The following is a 16,841-nucleotide window of genomic DNA, read 5'->3' as shown; positions in this document are numbered from 1 at the left end:
GATCCATGCCCAGGGAAGATCCATCCCTCAATATAAAATTAACCGCGCTCACTATGGGGGGTGCCGACTCCGGAGGGACTCCTTCAACCCAAGCGCTATAATAGCTAGATCCATGCATAAATAATTAAAACATGTTGCGGTGTGTAGCCTGATCCCATTAATATCACTCAAAATCTCCAATTTTTCGGGTTCCCAATGACATGAAAATCAACCCGACATGATGATATGATGTATCAATGAGTGACAACAGAGACTGAGATATGATATGCAAATGATAGATGTGACTGAGTACTAAATTATAAATTTAACAAGTAATTCAATAGCAATAAGACCTATGTGGGTCCCAAAAATATCAGCATGTAGCCTAAACATGATCTTTAATATGAGTCTCGGCTCAATTTCCTCTAACATGGGGAGGGTATGTGGAAAATAACATGATTATTTGATTATGCAACTCCACGGAATCAATTAAGCCACAATTTTATGGTGCACGCCCACATGACCATCACTTAGCATGTGCGTTACCTCCAAACAGTTCATATAACATGTAATTCAAGGATTCATATCCTCAAAACAAAGTTTCGAAGTGTTACTTACCTCAAACCGTGTAATTCTTTATTCCAATATGCTCTTACCTCGCGAATCAGTCTCCGAACGCCTCGAATCTAGTCATAATTAATTTGATACAGTCAAAACAAATTATCGGAATCAATTCGATATGAAAATACTAATTTTCCAACAAGATCTAAAATTCAAGTCAAAAGTCGTCAGTGGGACACACATCTCGAAACCCGACAAAAGTTACAAAATATGAACGCCCATTCAACCACGAGTCCAACCATATCAAATTTACAAAATTCAGACATTAACTCGACCTCCAAACCTCAAATCTTATTTTCAAATCCCTAGGCCCAATTTCTCGAATTACACCTCAAAAGCACGTAATCTAGTCGGAATACTCAATGATAATTCAATATTATTGACTAAAAATGATCACAAGTGTCTTACCTCATATTTTCCCGTGAATTATCGCTCAAACATCGCCTCAACCCGTGTTGGAAATGTCCAAAAATGGAAAAAGCTCTGAACCCTCTGTTTTTGTACACTTTCCAGAGGTTTCGCACATGCGACTCACTTAGCTGGTTCTACGGTCTCGCATGTGCGAGAAACCAACCGCTTATATGGTTTGCCAAATCCTTCACTGCCTCCGCTTTTGCGTCCTTGGAGCCGCTTCGGCGGGCTCGCTTCTGCGAGACCCAATCTGCTTCTGCGAACGTTGCGCATCTGCGGTTCCCCGTTCGTATCTGCGATCACGCAGGTGAGGAAATTCCCTCGCACCTGAGACCACTGCCTCACCAACACCTATCCACTTCTGTGACCGTATTCTTGCTTCTGCGGTCGCGCACCTGCGACCAATTCCATCGTAGGTCGATTGCAATAGAACTGGAAATATTTCCAGAATTGTTCTAAGTCCAAATTTTGACCCGTTAACCATTCGAAACTCACCCGAGGTTCTCGGGACGTCAACCAAATATACCAACAAGTCCTAAAATATTATATGAACTTAGTCGAGGCCTCATATCACATCAAACAATGCTAAAACTACGAATCACATCCCAATTTAAGCCTAATAAAACCAACAAATTTCAACTTCTACATTCGATGCCGAAACCTATCGAATCAAGTTCGCTCAAATTTTGTACAAAGGTCATAAGTGATATAACAGATCTATTCCAATTTCCAGAATCAGATTCCGACCCCGATATCAAAAAGTTAACTCCAAGTCAAACTTCCAAACTTTTAATTTCCTATTTTCGCCATTTCAAGCCTAATTTAACTACGGACTTCCAAATATTTTTCGGACACACTCCTAAGTCCAAAATCACCATACGGAGCTATTCGAATCATCAAAACTCTATTCCGGAGTCGTTTACACATAAGGCAACATCGGGCCGACTATTTTAACTTAAGATTTAAATCTTGGAACTAAGTGTTCCGGTTCATTCTGAAACATCCCCAACAAGTCACATAATTATAATTTTGAACAGAATAAGAAGTAAATGGGGGAACGGGGCTGTAATTCTCAAAATGACCGGCAGGGTCGTTACATTCTCCCCTTCTTGAACAAACGTTCGTCCTCGAACGGGTTTAGAATTATACCTGGAGTCTCAAATAGGTGTGAATATTTGCTCCGCATCTCTCGCTCAGTCTCCCAAGTAGATTCTCTGACTGGCTGGCCTCTCCACTGCACTTTCACTGAAGCTATGTTCTTTGATCTGAACTTTCGAACCTACCGGTCCAAAATGGTCATCGACTCTACACCATAAGTCAAATTACCATCCAACTGCACAGTACTGAAATCCAAAACATGAGACGGATCTCCGACATACTTCTAGAACATGGATACATGAAGCACTAGGTGAACACTCGATAGACTAGGCGGCAATGCAAGTTCATAAGCCACCTCTCCAATCTTCTTAAGTATTTTAAAAGGCCCAATATACCTAGGACTCAACTCTCCCTTCTTCCCAAATCTCATAACACCTTTCATAGGTAAAACTCAGAGTAGTACCTTCTCCCCTACCATGTAAGCAACATCGCGAGCCTTCCGTTCGGCATAACTCTTCTTTCTGGACTGCGCCGTACGAAGTCGATCCTGAATCAATTTAACCTTTTTAAAAGCATCCTGAACTAAATCAGTACCCAATAGCCTTGCCTCACCTGGCTCAAAGCAACATACTAGAGACCAACACCATCTCCTATATAAAGCCTCATACGGAGCCATATGAATGCTCGATTGGTAGCTATTGTTATAGGCAAACTCTGCAAGTGGCAGAAACCTATCCCAAGAACCCCCAAAATCTATAACATAAGTGTGTAGCACTTCTTCCAATATATGAATAGTGCGCTCGGACTGCCCATCCGTCTGAGGGTGAAATGTTGTACTCAACTGTACCTGTATGCCTAACTGTCGCTGCACTGCTCTCCAAAACTGTGATGTAAACCGCGTGCCCCGATCTGAAATAATGGACATTGGCACACCGTGAAGGTGGACAATTTCACAGATATAAATCTCAGCAAACCGCTCCGAAGAATAAGTAGTACCGACTGGAATAAAATGTGCGGACTTGGTCAACCGATCCACAATTACCCAAATAACATCAAACTTCTTCAAAGTCCATGGGAGTCCAACTACGAAGTCCATGGTAATACACTCCAATTTCCATTCCGGAATTTCAAGTCTCTGAAGTTATCCGCCCGGTCTCTGATGCTCGTACTTCACCTGCTGGAAATTTAAACACCGAGCTACAAACCCACCCCACTATATCTTTCTTCATCATTCTTCACCAATAGTGTTGTCTCATGTCGTGATACATCTTTGTGGCACCCGGATGAATGGAATACCGTGATCTGTGGGCTTCTTTAAGAATCAACTCACGCAGTCCATCTACATTTGGCACACAAATCCGACCCTGCATCCTCAACGTCCCATCATCTCCAATAGTAACATCTTTGGCATCGTCGTGCTGAACTATGTCCTTCAGGACAAGAAAATGGGGATCATCATACTGGCATTCTCGGATGCGGTCATATAAGGATGATCGAGAAACCACACAAGCTAGAACCCAACTGGGCTCTGAAACATTTAACCTCACGAACTGGTTGGCTAAGGCCTGAACATCTAATGCAAGTGACCTCTTGACAACAGGAATGAAAACAAGGCTACCCATACTCACCGCCTTTCTACTTAAGCCATTGGCACATACATTGGCCTTCCCGGGATGATACTGAATAGTAATATTATAGTCCTTTAGTAGCTCCAACCGCTGATGTCTCAAATTTATATCTTTTTGTTTGAATAAGTGATGGAGACTCCGATGATCTGTAAATACTTCACAGGACACACCGTAGAGATAGTGCCTCCAAATCTTTAATGTATGAACAATGGCTGCCAATTCTAAATCATGAACAATGTAGTTCTTTTCATGTGGCTTGAACTGCGTGAAGCAGACCAATCACTCTACCCTCCTGCATTAAGACACACCTAATACCGATTTAAGAAGCATCACAAATATTGTATAAGAGCCTGAAGATGAAGGCAAAACTAGAAGTTGAGTTGTGGTCAAAGTAGTCTTGAGCTTCTGAAATCTCTCTTCACACTCATCCAACCACATGAATGGAGCACCTTTCCAGGTCAATTTAGTCATAGGGGCCGCAATAGATGAGAATCTCTCCACAAAGCGACGATAATAATCAGCCAAGCCAAGAAAACTCTGAATCTCAGTAGCTGAAGATGGCTTGGGCCAACTCTAAACTGCCTTTATCTTCTTTGGATCCACCTTAATTCCCTCACTGGACACTATGTGCCCCAAGAATGCCACCGAACAAAGCCAGAACTCACACTTAGAAAATTTGGCATAGAGTTTCTCCTCTTTCAACCTCTGTTGTACAATACCCAAATGTTGTGTATGTTCTTTCTGAATAAGCGAGTACACCAGAATATCATCAAAAAATACTACGACAAACAAATTAAGATACGACCGGAATACACTATTCATCAAGTGCATAAATACTGATGGGGCATTGGTCAGCCCAAAAGACATCACGAGAAATTCATAGTGACCATAACAGGTCATGAATGCCATCTTTATAATAGCTGAATCCCGAATCTTCAACTGATGATACCCAGACCTCAAATCAATCTTAGAGAACACTCTCGCTCCCTGAAGTTGGTCAAATAAATCATCAATACGAGGCAAAGGAAACTTGTTATTGATTGTAACTTTGTTCAATTACCTGTAGTCGATGCACATCCGTATAGTACCATCTTTCTTTTTCACAAATAGAACTGGCGCACCCCAAGGCGACACACTAGGCCTAATAAACCCCTTATCAAGAAGTTCCTGAAATTGCTCTTTCAATTTTTTCAATTCAGCTGGTGCCATACGATACGGAGGAATAAAATTGGGTTGAGTGCCCGACACCAAGTCAATATCAAAATCAATATCCCTATTAGATGACATACCCGGTAGGTTTGTAGGAAATACATCCGAAAAGTCTCGCACTACCAGTACAAAATCAATAGTAGTAGTGTCTGCATCAACATCTCTCACAAAGGCCAAATATGACAAACATCCCTTTCCAACCATTCGTTGGGCCTTCAAATAAGAAATTACTCTGTTGGGAACATAATCTAGAGAACCTCTCCATTCGATCCTCGGCAATCCCGGTATTGCTAACGTCACAGGTTTTGCGTGACAGCCTAAAATAGCATGACATGGAGACAACCAATCCATACCCAAGATTAAATAGAAATCAACCATATTAAGCAATAAGGGATCAACTCTAGTCTCTAGTCCCCCAATAGTTACTACACATGACCGATATACATGGTCCACAACAATAGTATCGCCCCACCGGCGTAGATACATGAATAAGTGATACTAAGGACTCACGGGGCATATCCAGATAACAAGCAACATATAATGATACATACGAATATATGGAACCAGGGTCAAATAATATAGAGGCTTCACTGTGGCATACTGAGACAATACATGTGATCACTGCATCTCAAGCAATGACATCTGGCTTGGCAGGAATAGCATAGAATCGGGCCTGACCGCCAGCTGATCGGCCTTCCCCTATTGGGCGACCCCTAGCTGACTGAGCCCCACCCCGAGCTAGCTGGGCGGGTGGTAAAGCAACTGGTGCTGAATTCGTAGTCTGACTCCTTTACTGAGCTAAACCTTCCATAAGGAGGGGGCGATATCTCTTTATGTGACCCAAATATCCACACTCAAAACAACCTTTCTCTAAAAATGTCGGCAAGTACTGAAATAGACCCACTACTATATGAACCTGGTACAGATGAACCCTGAACTGATGGTGCACGAGATGAACTCTGAGATAGAAGTGCACTAAGAGAAGATTGACTTGGTCGAGCATTGTAAGAACTATGGCTAGATGATGCACCACGATGAGCTGGACAAGCCATCTGAGCGGGCCTATAAGGTCGACCCTTGCTGTGATAGTACTGTCCCCCAGAAGGAACACCACTAGAATTACCCAGACCATGAGACCTCTTGGCCTCCCTCTCCTCACGCTCCTGAGTACAGACCATCTCTAGTCGTCGAGCACTGTCAACTACCTCGTCAAATTTAGCACCTGCTATTTTTCCTAGAGTCATAACAAAATGGAACTGATGGTTGAGGCCATTAATGAGCCTCCTGATCTTCTCTTTCTCAGTGGGAACAATCCAAACTGCACGATAAGCCAATTCTGAAAACCACATCTCATACTGAGTCACGGACAAGTCCACCTAACGTAGATACTCGAACTGCCTGCGCAGTTCCTCACTGCGGGTCTATGGCACAACTTCTCCAGAAATAATACGGAAAACTTATGCCATGATAGTGGTGCTGCACCAACTGGTCTACTCCTCTCATATGTCTCCCACCATCTGAAGGTTGCCCCGGTCAACTAAAAAGTATTAGATGAGACCCCACTGGTCTTCAGAATACCCGTTGTATGAAACATCCGCCGGCATCTGTCCAAGAAATCCTGAGCATCTTCTGACTCAAATCCACTGAAAGTTGGAGGATGGAGTCTCCCAAACCTCTCTAATCTCTTCTGCTCCTCGTCATTCATAATAGGACCTACTTGGGCCTAAGCAGCTACAATCGGCCGGTACTATAGTGCCCCCGGTATCTGAAGTCCCTGCACTACCTGCTTTTGAGTACGGGCGATAGGGGTATGAGTACCTCCCCCAGCCCAAGAAGTGGCTGGTGCAGCCTGAGCTGAAACTACCTAAGCAAGGCAAGTGGAAACAGTCAATATCTGGGCTAAAGCCTCCTAATGACATGGAATCACAATAGGCATAGCTAGTGCTTGAGCTAGTCTCGCCGGCTCAACTATATCTGGATCCTGCTCCTGAGCTGAAGAAATTGGTGGTTCTACAGGTGCTGCTCTAACTACTGTACGAGCTATACCTCGACCTCTACCATGACCCTGGCCTCTCGTTGCCCTAGCTGGCGGCACTGGTGGCTAGCTGTCTAATCCGGTAGTACGTGTCCTTACCATTAGTAAAAGAATAGAATAACAGAAATTTAGTTTCCAGAATCAAGAAATTTGAACGACAGAATACAAGAAAGTGAAATTTTCCTTAGGGTTTGGCAGCCTCTCGAAGATAAGTACAGACGTCTCTGACCGATCCGCAAGACTCTACTAAACCTGCTCATGACTCATAAGACCTATGTAACCTAGGCTTTTATACCAACTTGTCACGACCTAAAATTCACTTGTCGTGATGGCGCCTATCCCAATACTAGGCAAGACGCTAACCTCAATAAAATAATATATGACTTTAAATTTGAAAACATAATACTTGAGTTCAATATAAAACCCTACAAATACTAATATAAATACACTCCCAAAACCTGGTGTCACTGAGTACATAAGCATCTAAATGATAACATACTTTGACTAATAAGACACTGTCTGGAAATATAGAACAGTACAAACAACTTAAAGGAAAGAGAGACAAGGTCTGAGGATGCCAGGCAGCTACCTCGATAGTCTTCAACAGGTAAAACTCTGAAATCTAGCAGCCGTCGTATCCGAAAGTACCTCGATCTGCACACGTAGTGAAGAGTGTAGTATGAGTTCAACCAACCCCATGTACTCAATAAGTAACAAGACTAACCTTTGGGCTGAAAGTAGTGAGAGCTCAACAGGTACAGTCCAATATAAAAATAACAATATAAAAATGTAGGCATGCTTTCAAGTTCAACAGCTAAACTCAGTACAAGAAAAATAGGTAAATCCTGAATGATGTGAGGGATATGACATCTCTATATCTACATGCCAATGTACATGTTGTATGTGATGCACCTCAGTGGAAACCTCGTGTACTCACAATCTCAAAATACTCAATCACTCAGTACTGTATATGGCCAATCCAGCCCAGGGAAGATCCATCCCATATATATATACACACACACACACACACACACACACACACACACACACACACACACACACACACACACACCAACTGACAGTCAGTCACTCAGTAATGTATAAGGCGAATCCAGCCCAATGGAAGATCCATCCCCAAATATAAATGATTCAGAGAAGATACATATCTAGGGAAGATCCATCCCTCTATATAAATGCTTCGGTCAAGATCCATCCCTTAATATAAAATGCTTCGGGCAAGATCCATGCCCAGGGAAGATCCATCCCTCAATATAAAATCAATCGCGCTCACTGTGGGGGAAGGGCAGGCTCTAGACGGGCTCCTTCAACCCAAGCGCTATAATATCCAGATCCAGGCATAAAAAATTAAATCATGATGAGGCGTGTAGCTCGATCCCATAAATATCACTCAAAATCTCCAGTCTCTCGGGCTCCCAATGACATGAAAATCAACACGACATGATGATATGATGTATCAATGAATGACAACAGAGACTGAGATATAATTGATTCAAACTTAAAATTTTCAAGTTCTTTAATTTACTTCCAATGCGCCGAAACATACTTAAACTATTCGGAATGACACGAAATTTTGCGTGCAAGTCTTAAATCACTATACGGAACTATTCCCAATCTTGGAATTCCAAACGGACTTCAATTAATCAAAAACCTACTCCAAACTAAATTTAAAGAATTTTAAACCTTCATATAGTTAATGTTTACTATTAAGCGTCAAAACGCTCCCGGGTTATCCAAAACCTGATTCGGACATACGTCCAAGTCCAAAATCATCATACGAACCTATTGGAACCGTCAAATCCTGATTCCGGGGTCATTTTCTCAAAATGTTGACCGACGTCAAACTTGTCCATTAAAAGCTAACTTAAGGAACCAAGTGTTCCGATTTCAACTCACACACTTCCAAATCCCGAACCAACCATCCCCGCAAGTCATAAATTATTAAAAACATATACGGGAAGTTTTATTTAGGGGAACAGGGTTCTAACAGTCAAAACGACTGGTTGGGTTGTTACATTCTCTCCCACTTATATATACATTCGTCCTCGAACGTGCTAAGGACAATTTCGGATTTGTACAAAATCACATTTTAACACTTCAAGCACCTACCCGTGCTACCACACCCAATTGAGCACATTAGCTCGAGCCAATCTGAAGATTCTCCCCTTTATTTAGGAAATTAAGCCTTAGAGCCCAATCCTAACATCCAGAATTCTCCACCATGCATGTTTCCAACCTACGAACACAGTATCAATCACTACACGATGCACCAATACAGGGTTGCATACCTTGGTTGAATTTAGACCATGCACCGCACCATTCACATGATCATAATATCATCATCCGATAACAATAGCCGAAATTCCACGAATCTGATGTTCACAACACACCTCATGATACGTATAATTCCTGTTCCAACTCTTGAACTGCTTCCACGATGGAAGAAATGTGTAGAAATTCATAACCAATTGTTGAGTCAACAAATTATTGAATTTCTCCTTCTGACAAGAACCATTGCCTCATTATAGACCAAATAATGGAATTTGCTCTTTATTATATTTCATATAATCCGATCGTACTGATCCCGGATCCAATAACCTCGTCTCACTTAGTATAAGCTGCTCAGGAAATAAGCCACCTCAGACATGACAAAAAGTCTCATATGACGCCACAATGAGCTAATAATCTACAGACTCGATTGCGATACATAAGGAAAACAGACTATGGAAAGGATTACTCAACCCACGTGACTAATTAAACAACTGAAAAGGTGTCATGAACCTTCCTCAGAAAATGGGACACAAAACACACAAAATAGAATATAGGTGATTGTACTCGACATCACACTGTTGTGGCGTGCAACCCGATCCATACATGATACTCGTGCCGGCGTGCCACCCGATCCGCACAAAATGAATCTATAAGAAAATACTTACTGAGCTAGAATGCTCATTACTACAAAATATCCGAATATTAGACACAAGCACGCTGAGTGCATAATATCATCCCTGGAAGAACCGACAGTGCCATATGCTACAAAACTCAAGCACAACTAAGGTGCGATATATGATCTGAATCTGGAGAGCCATCCTGCTCACACAACACCATCGCTACGCGGAACCTCAACACATAAGAATTTTATCAAGCCGTTTAATAACTCACACAACACAATATAGTGTTACATGAAATAACCGACGACGAAACGACATCCAACGTCCGAATACTCCTCCATAGGGAGATTTTATGCTGAAATGAACACATCCGGCCTGATATAGAGCCCGTATTCATATTTAAATTCATCCATAGACCTCAAGCCGATTCTGATCGCACCATACTAGGCTAATAACCTTTCAAGGATCCATAATAACCCCCTTTTCCCATAACACACAAGAATAGCCATCATAATAGGAACAAACTTCCACAGTCCACAACCAAAGGAACCGAGTGCCCTTTAGGCATAAATTCTCGAATCAGCGATATTACCACAATCTTCATACTTGGTTTCAACATTCACTCAATCAAGTGACTACATGTCACTCTTACATAATCTTTCCGTGAGACACGCTCCCACGACCTTCCGCACCAGGTAACAAGTCTGCACATCCATGCTACCGGTTACACTAATGCTGTAAAACATATCAAGAATCCACAAATCACTACACAAGGTCTCTTACACCTGAAATCGACTTTAGATGATGCCAAAAACAATACCATCTTACTTTAAACATCTAAATCCCTTTCCTGCTCATCCGAGCTCATGATATCCTTGTCAACACCGAACCGAAATCTTAAATCCTCAACTTTCGAATCCCATGCTACTTAGTGCACTTACCCACGCCAATACGCATGAGTACAAGAATTCCATCATAACTCTCGAACCACTAATAGGGTAAACACTTCATCATATAGAAACTTTTCTTAACTCATTTCAAGAGAATTATTGCAACACGTGACTGAATTCCCATATCCGTAAAAAATAATACCGGTCTCAAGTAGTGGTCTAAACCACTATAACTCTTTTGGGATCTTTCTACACATAACATGTCATAGTACTTGAATTTCTCCAAATAAAATCAATTACGGCGACCGTCAAGCCTCGCATGTACCGCTACAAATCATATGCATAATTCAATGCGCTGAAAGAACTGATCATTTCCACCATCGTGTTGATTCAACCATTGTTAGCCGATCCGTCTTTTCTCAATTTAATCTCAACTTGTGTTAGAAATAATAATAGCTCCATTCATTACATCACGAACTCAAATTCGCACTTATCCCAAGTGACCTTATTTCACGAGACCACGCTATTTCAAAACCCACTAATTATCTCATATCCCTCCTTGTGCGCACTTTCATATCTTCAATTGGTACACCCATTCTGATACTTATTTTATGAATCTGAAGTTATTTTCTTCCGTTTCTCTACTGCTATGCCACAACCTGAAGATAATGTAGAGTACTCCAAGCCCCATTTCATAATCTGCTGCAAAAGCTAGATACTCACCCATACTACAGACTCGAGATCCTTAGACACCACACTTTAAATATTTTGAATCCACTAGGATCATTATTGAGAGTCACTTGCTCTGACTTGTTCCCAAACATGATCAATTCCAAGGCCCTGCTAGCACATGGACACTTTATCAAGGAAACATCCGACTGTTTCACTTTTCTGTGCATTACATCTACACAAAGCATAAACTCTGAGTCTTCCAAAAACCTGAATATGAATTGATAAGGCCAAATATGGCACACATTCCCCAATTACTTTGCTCAAATTACCACTGATGTTTTCTTTCCTTAGTTGCAATGACCCACCAATACACTGATAACCAGAAACCATACAAGTTGACACTACGCAATCCAATCATAGATGGTGGGGCTCTCCCACTTAGCTTGAAGCTACAATTACAAAATTTTGGAATCCACCGAGATTCTTTCTTCATTGTTGACATGATCGTGCACACGTAACTCGCCAAATTTTCTCGAAATCCTTCTATTAACCTTTAATAAATACTCCGAACCACTAGCCACATTTACATATTAAATCTCTTACTAGGTAGCCAGCAGAATTCTTTGCAGAAGCTTCGTGAATACCACGCAACCGCTAACCTGCTCACAGGAGATAACCCACTTGTGGAAATTACATGCTGACATATTCCAACGTCGCTGCACTGGGTGCAATTACTACGAAATCAGTAGATCATCCTGAGTCCGAGCTCATTCACCAGCTGCACCAGTCCGTTCACTCCTCATGGACGTCAACTAGAGGTGCGACAATACATTCTAATCCAAAGTCATGTTGTATCCTTCTTTATATCAAGCAACTCCCTCATGTTGTATCCAATCTCCTCAATATAGCAGCTAATATTACAACTTAAGTTCGTAGACCTAGTCACTGTCCATTTTACATCCCAAATCACTCCTAACGTTCCTCAAGACATGTAATCATCCTACCACGTAACGCATATGCTACTTTGCCACTTTCCTACTTTGGTCAAACCCTTCTCCTTTAAGCAAGTACTCGACTTCTGTTTTCTTATACTTGGCCTTCTAGGGACTTAACCACAACAAGACACCTTCCACATGTCCTTTGTCATCCTTCGCTGCCCAGTTGTTGCCTTACTAAAAATCCGTCTTTGTAGCACTTGAACCAATAGCTCGCTACCAGATTTAAACCTTTCTGAGGATCATACTTCTCAAAACATCAATACTAGGAATGCTGCTTCGATCCTGAATCACTACACACCGCGATCTCTAACGACTGCTTCCCCTATACAAATTCCTAACACCCCGTCGTGAAGGCGAGTTGAAGAAAACCATAACACTGGCGAACCTTAACGCATTTTACAAGGTGATGACACCACATCAAAATTGAGAACTCTACCACACTCGAAAATATCAAGCCTCGTTACTCCACCAACCCCAAACCTGAACATTCATGGTCTGATTGACTTTTCTCTGCTGGAATTAAAACATGGAACCTCTGAATCATGTATTGAGAAAACCTTCTTTCAATTTGTTTACTGCCCTGACACATAGACAGGCATTTTACCATTTCATAAACACTGTGCGATAACAACACACGAATCGTCATAACAATCAATGACAAAACTCAAAACATTAGGTAGTACTGATACTTAATTGGAAATAACAGAGCGGCCTTTCGCAAGGCGACGACAATAGCCCAATTAATTACACAGGGAGAAGCATCCTGTACTACATCTGTAGTACCATTAAAATTTCCTCGATCCCCAATTTATAACAAGCACTTCACGTCGCATAAGATTGAATAGGAAGGAAATGTACGCATAAGCCTCAAAGGAATCGAATCGCACGATGAGGAATCAAAAAGGAAAGTATTCCTATCAGCCCTGTAGCCTCTCGAAGATAAGCATAGACATCTCTGTACCGATCCGCAAGACTCTACTAGACTTGCTCATAACTCGTGAGACCTAAGTGAACCTAGTGCTCTGATACCATGTAGTCACGACTCAAAATCCATTAAGGTCGTGATGGCTCCGGACACCGCTGTCAGGCAAGCCAACAATACAAGCTTCACTTATTTACCCATTTAGTATTTTTGAAATCAAAATTTCTTCAATAAAATAATAAAGATAAAACTCATAGAGTAAATGATAAATATTTTTAGCAACTAAATTTCTAAACAATTCACAACCATTTCCAAAATCCTGTGTCACAAGTACATGAGCATTTACTACGGAAATTAAAATAAAATACAGCATCTGTCCAGAATACAAATTAGACAGGAAAATATAATAACTCTGAAGGAGACTCTGCTAGCTGCGGATCGTAATATAGAATGCAACTCACCTATGTCCCCACAATTATTAACCACACCTCTGCGCCTATAAGGCTGCTATACATATATGTACCTGCACAATAAAATGTGCAACAAGTGCAGTATGAGTACGAAAATAACATGTACCTAGTAAGTATCAAGCCTAATCTCGAAGTGGTATAGACGAGATGACCGACTTTGACACTCACTATGGCTCAATAATATTAAATAATCATGAAATATAATTATTTATATCAACGTGATTCACAGAGTTAACAGTAATTTTATTGACTAGTAGAAATAATTAAATTCCTTCAAATGCAGCAATTCTCAATATATTAATTAAATTCTTTCAATTCAAATAAATTTTCAAATTCATCAATTAGTCTCATTTACAGGAATAACAATAATTCTTAACAAGCAGGAATAATAATTCAATAAATTTCAAAGATTTTCAATTTATCAATTAGTCTCATTTACAGGAATAACAATAATTCTTAACAAGCAGGAATAATAATTCATTAAATTCCAAAGATTTTCAATTTATCAATTAGCTTCACAAGCTGAAATAAACTATTAAGGTGTCGTGTAATTATTATTATTAAGCACGATTTCTGTCAAGGACTTACGGCTCGATCCAGAGTGTCGTGTACACTGCCGAGGGACGTGCGGCACGATCCATAGATTCATCTATCCCGTCGAGGCGTTCGGCCCGCTCCACAAGAAAGGAGGACATTTTCTTATGTCCTTCCGGAAGGAGAGTATATTTATAATAAGATAAATTCGGGAGGAAGAACAATTTTTTTTAACAATTAGTTAATTTAAACAGAAAATCAAGCATATGAGATTTTCATCCTCTAATATCTTTATCTAAAAATTCACAATATATTTATATATATCAAATAATATTAATTAAACAAAGAGTACAATTTACACAAGTAATTCATACTTTGAGTCCTAAACTACCCGGACTTTAGCATTAATAGTAGCTACGCATGGACTCTCGTCACCTCGTGCGTACGTAGCCCCCCGCAATTAGCAACAATTATTCAATTTAATCCCTATGGGGTAATTTTTCCCTCACAAGATTAGACAAGAGGCTTACCTTGTCTCAAAGTCCACTTTCCTAATACCACGTCGCGTTAAATGCACAATTCGGCACCGAAAAATCCGAAGTTATCCAAATATTATACAAAAATAATTAATACATGTTCAAAAATTCTAATTTAGGCAATCGAATGAATTACCCTAACCAAAATAATAAAATTCCTAAAATTCACCCCGAGCCTACGTGCCCGGATTCTGGAAATGTTTGGATGAAAACGTTACCCAAAATCTCAAGAACTTAAATATATAATTTCTACCCAATTTCATAACTATTTTCGTGGTTAAAATCTCATTTTTATAAAAATCTAGATTTTTCATCTAAGCCTTTGATTTCTAAGATTTACTGGTTATAATGTTACACCCTATATTTTCGTACGTAAAAATGCGTCGTAAGAAAACTAATGTAGGACCAAAAATGAGATAATATTTAAAAGTATATAAAGTAATTTAATCATGTTACCTCTGAGGTTACAAATATTGAAGATCATGAACAACAAGTACAAAGAGGGTTGGACGGTTCAGAAGCTAAAGCAATTGAATAAAACAATGTTTCGTCGAAAGTCGACTAGTTGGGAATGTTATAACATTTACCTTTGGGGTGAGACTAGGGTGATTAACATGATAAGGAGATTATGTTATGATTTATATTAGTCGTATGACATCCGTGTGTTATGTTTTAATGTCAAGCGAGAAGTCGATGAAAGTCATCACAAGTTACACTCATAAGTTTTACTGAAACTTTGGGTCAAATGTAACTGCAATTTTCTCCCAATATACTTAGATTTATGGGGTGTTCCACACATCAAATTAAAGATCTATGAGTCTATTTTCCAACGCATTAAACCGTTTGTCAATACGACATCGGAGTAGAGAGATATGGGCATGTTTGCGATACTGCGCAAGCTGCTAGGTGACAAGTAGGTGTGTCACCTACTTGCTTAAATGAAAGCCCAAAAATGGGCCATTTCGGGTCGTCCAAAGAGGCCTTTTAAAGGCCTATTTTCTTCATATATTAGACTTAAAATAGAGCATAATAACCAGACATAAGCTCTGCAAAGAATCCTCCCAAAAATTTCCCACAAACCCTAATTGATTTTCTCTCCCTTTCAAGTTCTAATTGGAGGTAAAACCTAGAGTTTGAAGAACCAAGATAGGAGCTGAGTTATCCAACAAATAAGGTGAGTTTACTGCTCTCTTTCATCCAGTTTTTCTTCTATAAATTCATGGTAAGTCGTTCTATACTTGTGAGAACTCACGGGACGGTGATCGGAAGCCGTGAGTTCGAGTTATTCACTTGTAGCAGACTGTTTTGTGGACTGTTTTGTGTTGCTGTTGGGCTGCGTGTTTTACTACTGTTTTGTGGAGTTTTGGAGGAGGAAGGGGGTGTAGAAACACCATATAAATGTGGGGTGGTTGGCTGGTCGTTCGTCATAACATTTTCGGGTCGTTTGACACTACTACGATGGTCGTTTTGTGTATGAAGAGATTGGGGTGTGTTGGGCTGTTTTGTAGTATTTGATGGTGTATATAGGGCAGGAAAATGATGTATATATGTTGTCATTGTTCTGTTCTTGTATTGTTGGTGTTATCTTGAATTTGGAGGAAGTAAGGATTATAGGGGAGATGCTGCCCGTTTTAATATAAAATAAGTTTGTCGTTCGTTGTGCGATAGTTGTACCTTTCGTAACTTAACGATAGTATTATTATCATTCTTGTAGATTAAGGTGCGAAGAGGTGAGTTCAACTTGGTGATTGGAAAGATTGTGATAAGGTATGTTAAGGCTAAGCCTTCCTTCATTTTGGCATGATCTCGTAGCTACATGTGTTAATAATGAGACATAAAGAGAAGTTCGTATTCATGAATTTATTCACATTATTCTAGTCTCATAAGTTACAATATTATTCCTTATCGGGACTTCATATTCAGTTTAGT

Source organism: Nicotiana tomentosiformis, chromosome 12 (assembly GCF_000390325.3).
Source record: "Nicotiana tomentosiformis chromosome 12, ASM39032v3, whole genome shotgun sequence".
Taxonomy (NCBI): Eukaryota; Viridiplantae; Streptophyta; class Magnoliopsida; order Solanales; family Solanaceae; genus Nicotiana; species Nicotiana tomentosiformis.
Note: the sequence above shows the minus strand (reverse complement) of the source record.